Genomic DNA, 13,592 nt, shown 5'->3' with positions numbered 1-13,592 from the left:
TAATTTCTCGCCCGTGTCCGTCCTTGAGTCGCGGGCCACTCTCCCTTTGTGTGAGTGAGCGCTGACGGTGACTGCCAAGTACATATTGTTGCCTCCCCATCAAATAAGAGAAGCAGATGTTTGGCTTCACTGGGTCATTCTGACAGGGCCAAAACCAATAACTGGCTCTGGATTCCTCCTCTCCGGTGGAATTCACTTGCTTTTCTTAGTGTCTTGAGACAGGGCCAAAGTGGCTCTCTTCTTCACATGTCTTTGCTATCATCCGCTCCACCGTGAAAGAGCGGTGAAAACAAATTCCTGGTGGGGTTTGCTCTTATCTTATCAGATCAGTGTTTAGAGGAAGGGAAGCCACTTCAGAGAGCTGAGGTGTGCTTTGCTTCTATTCTCCCTGGACTCAATGCACACAGAGCTCTGACAGCACATGCATCACTGCAGTTTAAAGGATGACTGGTTGTGACTTAGACATGTATTCACCGGTTGATCAAGTCATTGATTGCTTCAATTGATTATCTAATTGTGGTTTCTAGGTTGTTTGGGAACAGGGTTAATGGTAACTATGGTGAGGAATGGCAACACTCTCGGATGACTGATCCTACAATTATGAAGTCAATCAAAAGGTTGGTTTCCTGATTGATTACTGGATGAAATGGATGTTTACTGTAGTCTACGATTTATCCTATGCATCATTATTCCTGCACTAATGCAATTCCCATCAGCTTTTGGGTTTCATACTAATTAGACTTAACATTTTAGCATTCTAACATGTTAAGCAAAGACGCTAAACATTCTGCTTACTTTAAACAGCATGTTAGCATGTGGATGTTAGCTTTTATCTCAAGGCACGGCTGTGTCTCAGCACTACTACAGAAGAATTCAGAGAACCATTGTTTTAAAACGTCTTTTGTTTTACTTGCAAATTATTTTTATTATCTGAATTCAAGTTAATATTCTCACACACCGTCAACATTCATTTTTATTGAAAATGCAATGATTTGGTCTTAGACCTTTACCGGGCATTCCTGTTAGGCTACTTACTGAATGACTGAAATTTTCTTACACACCTGTAGGTGCATTAGACAGCACTGAATCTGATGATTTATAGTTTGCAGTTAAAATAAAAAAAATATTCCTGCCTACTCAGGAGATGTTTAATTTTGAAAAACTAAGATTAATGTCTATAATAAAATCTCACCATTATATCATAACAGTATAACATAACTTTGGTGGTGAGCTCCACTACTCATCTTTTCACACTGAGCTGAGGATGGTTTCTACCTGAGCAAAACATTCTTTTAAACTCTCCTGGTCTGTATCTCTTTATTTCCTGCGGTACGACGGCGCAGGTGCTGATGGAATTGGAAGGGACTTTATCATGGTGATTACACCTATCACATCACCTCACGTCATTAAATGAAAAATGAACGGGCGCTCTTAAAAAACTGCTGAAGCATTCTTTGACCTCTATGTTTCCTGTTCTGATTGTGTCCATATGCGTGCGCGTGTTCGACAGAGAGACAATGTGTGCATGAGGCCGTGCTTGTGGTTGTGTGTCAGTGCAGTGATGACTGTGAGCAGGACAGGTCCGTATTAAGCTGAAAAAGAAAAAAAAGCATATCATTAACTGGTGGGCCGGCTGCCATCACTGTATTACCGGCTCTTCAATCTTAAGGTGTGGTCACAAGCCAAGGTCAAAGGTTCTTAGGTGTCCCCTCCGAGCGTGTGAATAATGGACCCCTCCCGCCCAGGCCTGGATTAGCAGTGGTTTGGTGGAGGGCACAGAGCTGATACACTGCAGCTTTTTCATCTCATGGCAGGGTGAAAGGTAAGGCTTTGAGTAAGATTTAAGATGATGAATTCAGCGGTCTGTGCAGATAAGGTTTGACTGGTTTATGAGCTCCGTGTTGTACAGTTATGAAGTGTGGTAATACCAGCATCTTTCTGTGAGTGTGTCCGGATCCTTAGCCTCACTCCTTTTCCTCCACTATCACGACAAGCACGCTGGACGTCTCTGATCTCTGTTTTGGTCCAATCATCAAAAAACCTGAAGTATTTAGGTCAGACTTTAGCCTAGCAAAGGGAGAGACAAGAGGAGAGAAAAAAATAACTGTGAGAGAAAGAGAAAGTACACATTCCATTATTGTCCTCTGTTCAGAGAGTGTCTCAAAGCACAAATACCGCCAGATGCAACCACACAGCAGACAAAAAAGAGCCTGAGCGTCGTGTTAACATCTCTGGGAGTTGTGATGTGTAATGTGTGTTTTATGTGTTGTGATAGGGGGGGGTCTTTTGTATGTATGATTGTGTGGCTCCTCCTCTGTCTTAAGATGTAAGCTTAGTCTTAATCTCCTTGTAGTTGAGTATCAAGCTGGTGCTAAGATTAGCTGACATTGATTGGACTAGCTCCTTAATTGATACCACTGGAGGACCGCCTGCCGGGGGAATGTGGTTTCTATGTGTGTGTATGTTTGTGTGAATCCTTGCGTGCTTTTTGCTGGGTTAGAAGTTAGAAGTGAATTCCCCACTGACCCGGATGAAACAGAGCGCTCACTTATCTTTATCGAATCCCAATCTTGTGTTGTTGAGCTATGTCCCGTTGGGAAACACAGGTTCCAGGCCACGCGAATCAGCGCAGCACCCCAACATGATAACTTGGCACGCAAGCGCAACTGCCTTCATTAATTCCTTCAAGCACACATGTTCAGAGCCCCCCCCCCCCACACACACACACACATGCAACCATATGAACACATGCTATTACACACAAAGGGTTCTTGCTCTGGTAATCAAGTCCTTACACTCTCTCTTCCAATTAAATAAAAAAGAATAATTCATTTGCCGCTTTTCTCCATATTCACAAGCTCAGCAATATAGACTGAGTTCCATATATTGTTGTATGTATGTTCCCGGATGAATTATAGATGTTATTTGAAATTGTTCAGTGTTGTTAAATGTCATCATTAATCTGAACAAGGAGGAACAGCGCTAGCTCATATCCACAGAGGAGGGTGAAGTGTGTTTTGTCTCTGCAGAGTTTGTGTGTGTGAAGAAAAAGATAAAGAATCCAGATCTATTCAACAGCCTGCGTTATTGCTTTGTGTATTTGTGAGTCAGAGAGAGAGAGAGAGAGAGGGGGAGAGAGAGAGAGAGAGACTGTCCTTATTTGGATTGGAGGCAGCCAGAAGCCAGTGTGTATCTAAAGGCGTTCAGAGCAGGGATGATCAGAGGGTGTGAGCCCAACACATCCATCAGGGCTCTCCACAGGGACAGAAGTTGAGGCGCACCATAGAGCTGTGGACCAAAAAGAAATGAAATAATTTATTCCAGGAATGGAGTGGAGGGGATTTGGAGACAAGTATGTGTGGAAAGGGAAGGGCAGAGGAATGGATTAAGGCTACGTTCAGTGTCTGCGTGAGATAGAGGCTAGCACTGTGGCCCTGTGCTTTTTCCTATTCCACACTGCCATTGAAAGGAAATTCAATTGCCACTTTCCCTCACTTTTCTGCCCTGTGTTTGTGTGAGAGAGTGGCAGGGAGAGAGAAGGAGAGATGGACTGAAACGACTGAAAGTTAATGCACGCATATAGTGTGCAGTAATGTGCAAGGTGGAGGAATTCACAGAAAGTTGAAAAGGCATTTCCAGCTCTTTTAAAAACATGGCAGTGCTCCATGGCCTGCTTCCTCACTATTCCTCTTTGCTGCTTTCCAACCTATAATGAGCCCTCCATCCCCTCATCCACACCCTCCATATCGTCTTGTTCCATGTCAAAGCTTAGTGTCTTCAATGTTAATACCTCACAGTCCAGCCAGGAACATAAAGTCATCCCAACAACTTTTAAGTCCACTTCAGAAGAAATACAATTTGATGAGTTCACAAATGGCTGTTGAATGCTGCAACGTGTGGAAATCTCAGTATATTCCCTGTGGCCCGAGGTCTGTTTGTTTCACGACATCCCCGCCAGATGGAGGAAACAACAGAGCTGTTAAAAAAAAAAAAAAGAAGACCTGATGCTTATTTGCTGTACAGGGAGAAGGGAATATTTCAAGTTCAGCTGACCCGCCCCCACACACTGCAGCGATCAAAGCCAAATGTAGCACTCAAAACCGCCATTTGGCCTGTGTGAACATGCCAAATTCAATTTGAGGTAGACTGTACTGCCAGACTAACACCACTCATCTAAGACACCAGCAGCCTTCTCACCACCCCTGTCTCTTTCTCCGTGTGGTCAACCTCTTTCATCCATCTTGTCTCTTTTTCAGTGGGACCTAACATAACAGGAACCAAGTGATAAAACTATTAAAAAGAAATTTTCTCTGTCTCAATTAACCTCATTAACTGCACTTTGAATTATAGACAAATCAATTTTAATTGCTTGTGTACAACATCTCTGTGGTTTGTGTCTGCAGGTGCTGAAGGGGGTGAAAAGTTTGAACGGTTCAGTGGTGGTATAATTTAGAGAATATTTGTCATTTATGTCAATTAATATAAACAGTAATGTATTCAGTAAAATTAGCATTATAATGTTCAAAACATTCACCATCTGGGACACCAAGTGAAATGAAAATGTTCTCTTCAATCCCTGTTTTCACATTTTTGAGAGAGTCAAATCCCCGCTCGGAAATGTTAAAGGTCTCCCTAGGCTAGAAAAATCCCATTTATGTAAAACCAAAACGTGTATGAACACACACCTTTATTACTATGTTTGTTGTTAGTTAGAGTCTTAAGTAGCATTTGTTAAGTTTATTGCGTCATCTGTTCAAACCGCAGGCTGTTTGTAGTCGTTCATCATTTATCTTCTGGGTTGGATTTTCCAATAAAATAACAAAGGAAAACAAAGTTATTAAGGCCAACTTGCATGCTCAAAATGTTTACTCTTGTACTGTCACTGTGAAAATATTATACATACATAATGAGTAAAAGTCATACTATAAAAAAATACTTAAAAGTATTATTAGCAAATGTACTTTAAGATAAAAAATAACTATGAAGCATGAAGATACTGTGTGCAAGCTGAATTATAGTGTTGTAGTTTGTCTCTGTGGAGCAACAATTCACTCCTTTTATATACTAATGGTGGATAGGTAATCTATTACAATGCATCATATTCTATTAGCTCATAATAACTGGTACATCACACTATTAACTATAGCTGTAAAATAAATGTAATGAAATAAGACGTACAGACAAAAGGAGTATAAAGATGTATAAAATGGTAAAATACACAAGCCTAAATACCTAAAAAAAAAAAGGAAACTCTGAAAGGAAGAGGTCTGGCAGAGCCAAAACCACAACAGTCAGAAGACAAGTTTCTGAGAGTCAACAGCTTGTGTGATAGGCGGCTCACAGGACAACAGCTTCATAGCGGTCGTAGTAAGCAAGTCTCAGTTTCAACTGTGAAGTGAAGACTTCCAGTTGCAGGTTTAACAGGTCGAGTTGCAGCAAGAAAGCCATTGCTAGATGAATAAGAAGAAGAGGCTTGTCTGGGCTGATGAATCAAAATTTTTAAATATTCTGTTCATCACGCAGGAGTTTTGTACGCCGTCGAGTAGGCGAAAGGATGGTTCCTCAGTGTGTGACATTAACTGTCAAATATGGAGGAGGAAGCATGATGGTCTGGGGCTGTTTTTCTGGATCCAGGGTCGGCTACCACAGCATTCTGCAGCGCCATGCAGTACCCTCTGGTATGCACGTAGTTGGTCAGGAGTTCATCCTACAGCAAGATAATGACCCAAAACATAAGTCCTAGATATGCCAGAACTACCTTAGGAAAAAAGACCAAGATGGTAAGTTTGAAAACATTTTTTCAATGAAAAACTGGAAAAAGTGGGGTGTTCTAAAACTTTTGACTGGTAGTGTACAGTATTTGATTAAATACACTAGTTATATTCCACCACTGCTGCAGGGTCTGCCAGTGTTTACATGACATCTGCAAAAGAAATGTTTTAATACACCACCAAGAGTTGGAAGAACAGAAATAGATGAACATAAATTGATGACATTTTATTTTTAAAACTATAGGAAAAGCTTTTCCTCAGGAATGAAGTCTGTAACACAGTTAATTGACCATTACTGTCGTACTGCTTGTGCATCATCTCAGCATGTCTAATTGTATTTAATTTTATTTTGATAAAAAACATAATAAATTTATAAATATGTTCCATTCATTACATTTGCTCTTTTCTTTAAATATGATTTATATAAAATATAAAATATGTGAGAATGTTGTAATGGAGTCCAGAATTTCAAGTGCACCCTTGTGTTTCTGTGTACACAGTGTGTATTTGTGTGTGTGTGTGTGTGAGAGAGAGAGAGAGAGAGAGAGAGAGAGAGAGAGAGAGAGGAACTTGATTGTTAGCTCAGCACCAAACAGATGCGTAAATAGAGATAGGGCAGCTCAGCCACATCTGATTAGACCAAACAGCAAAAATCAAACTGTCTCTCTCTCTCTCTCTCTCTCTCTCTCTCTCTCTCTCTCTCTCTCTCTCTCTCTCTCTCTCTCTCTCTCTCTCTCTCTCTCTCTCTCTCTCTCTCTCTCTCTCTCTCTCTACCACATACAAACACACGTGCTCTAACAGATGTTAAATTGAGACAGACATCAGCAGAGTTATGCGCCTCAATCACACATTGTACCTTTATTATCCACAACAGCACATCATGTAAATGTACTCAGCGTATGTCTTCACTACAGAAACATACCGACACACACTGTGGAGTAAATACAGTGATGACGCAGACCATCACATGCCTCATAAACCCTAATGTTACCACTCGTATCTCCATAGGCTGTAAGCGAAAGGGAGAGAACGCCATAGAGACAGGAAGGAAGAGAGAGAGGGGTGCACAGAGGCAAGCTGTGATGATGAATTGATTGATAATGCAAATGAAGATGAATGCATGTGGCAAATACAGATAACAAGAGGAATATGAAGAGTACAGCGGCTGGTTCACCTTTTCCCCATAGCAGAAATATGAATAGCTGATGTGTATCTGGCCATTAATACCACAGCAGTGACAGTGAATGCACCATTGAACCAGATATGGATACCATATCACAGATCATGTGGCCTGGGAACAGCGGCCACCAGTCCTTCTATACCATCTGGAGCCTAATCGCCTCACATCCTAACTTTTATTGCCATATGGAGAGAGTCCTAAAACTGAAAGTACATCAGTGTGCATGTAGAGTAACTAGCAGCAGTTTATGTTCTTAATTGTTTGTCCCCAGTGCAACTTCATCCTCATTCCATCACAAAACATGCAGGGTGGAAACAGCCAGGTGGAAACCACAGTATGCACAGTGTGTGTGTGTGTCTGTGTGTGTGTGTGTGTGTGTGTGTGTGCAGTGAGTCAATCAGTTTGTCAGTAATTACTTGGAAAGTATTTTGATAGTTAATTAATTTTAACATTTTTTAAGATAAAAACTTGAAAACATCTGCTGGTTTTGGACTGTTGGTCAGACAAAACTACCAAGATATCACACTGAGATTTAGGAGATTTTGATTTGATTTTCTGACATTTTATGGTATAAATGATTGGTAAATGAATTGAAAAAATAATCAATCGATCAATCATTAATGAGAGTAATTGTTAGTTGCAGCCCTACTTTGTGCCTCTGTGTGAGCAAAAACATGTGAACCCTACATGTTTGCATTTGTTGTGTTTGTGTGTACCTTTTCTAAATGTCAGTGGATTAAAGGGTCAGTTCTCTAAAAAAACACATTTTCCCATCTCTGTGTGGTATTTATCACCCAGGAATCAGAACTTTGCCTTTCATGTCGAGTTTTCCGTTACAAATATTTTCTACTAAAGGAAAACTGTGACAAATGTTGACTGCATTTTCTCCAGATAATCAAGAGTAATGGGGGCACTGATTGTGGAGTGAGATGTTGCTGTTGAATTTTTTAATGTCATATTTTTCAGTGCTGCGAGTAAAACAAAAGAAATTCCATTCGACCCCATTGTATTTGGAAGAAATCAAAACTATCTGCATGACTATAGGAGCAAGTGAGGAACATCTGTCTCTTTTTTGTAATTTTGGTGAACTAACGATATAACATGATAAACATTAAAATGTCATACACACACACACATACACACACACACACACTGGTGACCTAAGTGACGAAGCGAGGCAAGCCTAATGATTTGTGTTTGAGGTTTGGGACTGTAATGGTTCCTCAGGACAGATCTCAAGTCTGATAAAGGGGACATCACCTCCAGGCATTGATCTGTGCTCACACTATACACACATCTACACAATACTGCAACCTGTGTATGGCTTCTGCTGCGCATGTGTGTGCCTTGGAGTCAGTCTCATATTGATGATTGTTCAATTAGATGGAACTAAGATGTGCGTCCATCATTTACGGACCCTCCAGGGACGATACAGCTCTATCAGTTAAGCAAGACCTTTGCCCTGTTTGTCCTAAAGAAGTTGTTACATTTAAGGACTCTGTGTGTGGTAAGATGTGCAGCTATGTTTACTTTTTGCACACACACATGCTCAGTGTGTGACTAAGAAAGATTGGAAATGTTAAACATCAACAATAAGATCTTTAAGTGAGTTTGGTGCACAGCCTGCTCTTGATTTTAGGTTAACTACTGCTCCATTAATTATTGCTGATCAAGTTTACACACAGAAAAATAGCAAAGTAAAGAGAGGAAGAGAACAGCACATCTCAAATTTGAAGGATAGGAGATTTCTATAGTGTTTCTAACTGTGAACAAAGCTCGTGCAGAACCAAACAATGAACTGAGCCTATTTATAAGTTGTGTGTGTGTGTGTGTGTGTGTGTGTGTGTGTGTGTATCTAAAGCCTGCTATATGTTATTCATCTGTGCTGTAGTGCTGACCTCTATTGTTGTCCAAACAGTATTAAAACCAGGTAAATGAGTCTGCTTCTGCGCTGGGTGAAATGTTCCTTCACCCCAAACAGTTTGGTTACGGTAGTTTGTTCAGAAATGGCTCCAAAGACTAATAACAGCGATCATGTTTTCAGTCATTTTGTACCACATTGCAGCTTAGTGTCACGGCAGTTTATGAAAATTTGTCACGAAATTGAATCCATAGATATGTGTTCATGTGAAGTGGTGCAGTTCATTTGACATCTAAGGTGACAAATGTATGTAGCCTCCTTGGATGGTGGGTTGAGTGGAATAGACTTTCAAAAAGTGGACTTAATGTACTTGGCTTGCAGGAGACTGCCATTTTTGCTGAGTCACAAAAATAATAATCAATCCATGTTCATGAATTTAAAGATTACATTTTGTACAAACTGGTGTGATACTGCGTACATTGTAAAGGACTTTGGTAGAAAGTCAAAGAGGTTGTGATATGTAGCACAACCAACTAGCGAAGCTGTAAATGGAGCCATGTTACTACACATGTGCAGAGGCTTGTACTGTATAAAGAACTGCTCTCCTGAGAATGAAAACATGATTGCTGTTGTTTGGAGCGTTTCTACATGCCCAAACTGTTTGTGGTGAGGGAAGATGTTAAGTGCAGCAGTGCAGCTTATTGACTTTTTGGCACAGAGAAATACAATATAGCAGACTTTGGATGCACAAACAATACTTGTAAGTAAGGATGAGTTGTTGAATTGTTGGTTTGGCTATGCATGTGGGATTTGTAACACATTAAGAAACATAATAGACACAGATAATCAACACAACAGCTAAATCCTCTAAAGTAGGCTACTTAACACCTGTTCCTCCAGAAACTCATTTGGAAAGAAAAAGCATTGCAATCAAAATATACAATATATATTAAACAAGCCTACTGATGCATTTCTGTTCAACAAATGGTTACAAAAACTTAAATACAAATATTTCAACTCTGAAGCCAAAAATAAGGTGTTCACAAACTGATCTGCAGTATTCCTCCACTCCCTGCAAACCTGGTCACACATGGGCGCTGACTTGCTACTGTACTAGTATAGATTTCTCATTCACATGCATACACATGCACTCACACACACGGGCACGCACGCTGCAGCTCTCCATGCAACGACGGACCAGGCAGGGTGACACTCACATGTGGATCCACAGACGCTGGTGTGGCGCCTCCGTTTTGCTTGGAGAAGCAGAAAGAGGCGATAGGAGGCAGGAGAAAAGGCAGGACAGCGAGGGAGGGATGCAGGGAGGGAGCTAGAGATGGATGGATGGATGGATGGAGGGAGGGAAAATGCGGAGGGACGCAAGAGAGGAAGAAGGGGGGGGCGGGGGTGTCGGGTGGGCAATGAGAGGACTGAGTGGTTCTAGTAAATATTTATATTGCATTATGATACGCGCAAGAGTGAAGGAGGGAGAGGGAGAAGGCAGAGAAAGGGGGAGATATAGAGCGTCCATCCCTTTATTAATTTTATTCCGGACCGCTAAGTTTAGCATTCAACACGTGTCGCCAGTGATGGAGAGAGGGAGGGAGGGGGGAGGAAGCGAGAGAGAGAGAGAGAGAGAGGTTGACGGTTGCTAGGTGACGGGGCGCATATACTGAATTTTAACAAAAGAACAGGGAAAGAGGGAGAAGGAGAGAGAGAGAGTGTGTGTGAGAGAGGAGAGGAGAGAGGGAGGGAGAGAGGCAAAGAGAGAGAGATCGGAGAAATTGAATACATGTAGAACATATATTTAGATATATATTTTCCCAGCTTGTGTGCGTGCGTGTGTGTGCGTGTGTGTGCGGTGGCGGTGGTGGTGGCGGCGGCGGCGGCGTTGGGGGGGGACACCCGCAAAACGGATACCTCAAAAAGGAAGGATGTGAAATAGGATGGAGGGACGCAGGAAAAGAGGGGGGAAAGGCTGGTGAAAAACAGTAAGTACATTTATTTGAATGATATTTGCAGAGTGCGGAGGCATTTTTTTTTTATTTTCTTCACCCCGCAACACGCACACACACAAACACACACACCACACAAACACACACACGCACACAAGACTCGTAGTACTGCTTAGATTAATTGCGGCTCGGGGAGTGAGAGGGTGCTACGCGTCATTGAGACAGGAATAGAGGGCTAGGGTGTCGGCATCTGTACAGCTGCCTGTGATGGAGAGATGGATGGCCGGGGATGGAGAGGTGGAAACGGCCGGCGCACCGGGGCTTTGACCCCTCTGTCATTGCTGCGCCTGGAAACTCACAAGCCTCTTAGCCCCTTAACGCATAGGTTCCTCACAGCAGCCCGGATACATATTGTAATCACACACACATACACATACACATACACACAACACAGTTTACCGGCAGTTCAAATAATCACATAGCTAGACTAAACCTTTAGGCTATGGTTTTGTCTGGCATACATTTTCTATGCATTGGTGGCTATTAATAGCTAAAGAAAGAGTTTTTGGTTCAGCTTAAGTCTTTAAACACCAGCACTGGCTGCAGTTTCCCCCTCACTCTGCTGCGGATGTATTAATTGAGGTGATCATATCTGTTGATGCTCATTTTCTCAGGCTGCGTGGTCAATGTTAGTGCGTGAGTGTGTGTGTGTGTGTGTGTGTGAGCATGTGAGTGTGCGTGTCTGCTTGCTTGTATAGCCACCGCTATGCCCGCAAGATTGCTGATCAGTTTTGCCTCTTGATCTATTTATATCCCGATACGCTGAATATTTGGGCGTATGGCAGCACGCAGTTATCCCTCTGTTGCCACCGAGGAATCTTCCCCAACGGGTTGACTTGCCTCAAACACTCTCAGACAGCTGGAGCAGGAGGGTTTTTGTTTTTTTTCCCCCAGCTGTGTGAAGGAGTGTGTGAGATATTGCACTTTGTTGGTGGATTTCTAAATTTGCACCGCCTTCGGGTGCCCAAATAACTTTTGTCTTTGCCTTGCAGTACTTTATAAGGAGGAAGAAGTGAATGACAGGCACAAACACCATCATAACCACTTGTTTTTCTTAAAAGAAAAAAAAGGCCTTGGACCATTGAGACCACCAAGGCAGAAGATCTTGCTGTTGACCTGTAAAATGGAGAGGCACAGTGTTGCTTCTCTTGCAGATTTGCTGCAGTGATTGGGAGTAGCAAGATCAAATGTATTGGCCTATATTGTGGGGCCACTGAGTGCATTTATCCAGATGGAAATTGGAATTAATGTGTTGTTTTCCCATTTCTGTGGGCTGTTTCGTGTCTCACCCCTCTCTCAGTTGAATTCTCTAGCTGATATCCATTTCAATCAGCTCTTTCACCCACAGGTGATGTGCTCTGTTCAGTTTATCATTTTCCCTCGCAAGCCCTGTGAAATTTACACACAGGCGTACTGCAGCAGCCGACTGCATGCACTGCTGCCCGTTAAAGTCTTGCCTTCAGTGTCAGTAGAGCCCCCTTCTCTCCGCCGATCTGTCGTACAGTTGCCCAGAGAGAGATCTGTACTGTACCAGCTGTGAGAAGGGGAAAGACAGGAAGGGAGGGGAGAGGAGAGGTGATGAGAGAGAGAGAGAGATATACAGAAGGTGTGGAGGGAGAGAGAGAGATGAGAGAAAGTGTGAGGAGAAGGAGGAGGAGGTGCAGGAGAGAAGGCATGAGGGGAGAGCAGGGGTGAGAGATTGGAAACGCAGCAGAATGAAGGGGGAAGAGTGAGGGGTGGGCTAAGAGGGGCTGGTTGGAATTGAATATCAGAGGAGGGACATGGTTGGAAGACGCCTGAGAAGAGATGAGAGGGATAGAGTCAACATTTGTGTGCTTGTTTTCTCCAACCCCTTTTGCTCTTTATCAATTTCACCTTATTGATTCATTGACTTTTGCACAGAAAACCTTCAAGCTTAGCTCAATCCCCCCTCTGCTTGTCTCTCTTTTCTTCTTCCAATCCCCCTGTTTCTTCTTGCCTCAATACTTTCCGTCTCCTCTCTCACCCCTGCAACCTGTGACTTCCTCTGCACAGTTTCCGCTTCCCTCTCGTTCTCCCTCCTCCCCTTTCATCATTTGTTTGATGCAACATTAGTGGATAGTTTCCTCAATCCTGCCGCCCACCCAAAATCCTCTCCCACCCTCTCCACACATTGCACCCAGTGTTCTTTTTAATACCACTAATTAAGGTAAAGCTTGTTAACATAGAACATCAATTAGCCTTTAACAAGATCAGAGACTGGTGTTTTGGAGCGATTATGCTACTTCCCTCTCCCAGTGTTCTTCTCTGGACTCTTCTTGGGGTTGTATCGATGACCGTGTTGCATATTCACTTTAGCCTGGAGCAGACCTTTATGCATGTGGTGGCATGAAGGCGGGAGGTCATGTGATGTGGGAGTGACTAAGGTTTTCCAGTAAAAATGTTAATCCAGTATGCTGTTTTCTTTCTTTCTTTGTTTTGTTTTTTTAAATCTGGGAAGGCTTACTTAAAAAGGACAAATACATCGAGCTTATTAACTACAAATCTATATTTTCACTGATAACATCTCAGACTACAGTGCTCGTTAAATAAATCCATAATTTCCGGATAGAGTGCCCTCCATTGAAAACAGCAGGGGACACGATTTATCAGATTCACTCTTCTCTATGGCCCAAATTGTGCTGGAGTTTAAATTGCACACTAGATTTTCTTTAATGCATCAATTCACTTTTTTTTTGAGTGAAGAGGCTTTTTAAACATTAAATGATGGTAAACAGCAGTAAAAG

This window comes from Scomber japonicus, chromosome 10, assembly GCF_027409825.1.
Source record: "Scomber japonicus isolate fScoJap1 chromosome 10, fScoJap1.pri, whole genome shotgun sequence".
NCBI classification, from domain to species: Eukaryota; Metazoa; Chordata; class Actinopteri; order Scombriformes; family Scombridae; genus Scomber; species Scomber japonicus.
The sequence above is the reverse complement of the archived record's forward strand: the minus strand, read 5'-3'. Positions refer to the sequence as shown.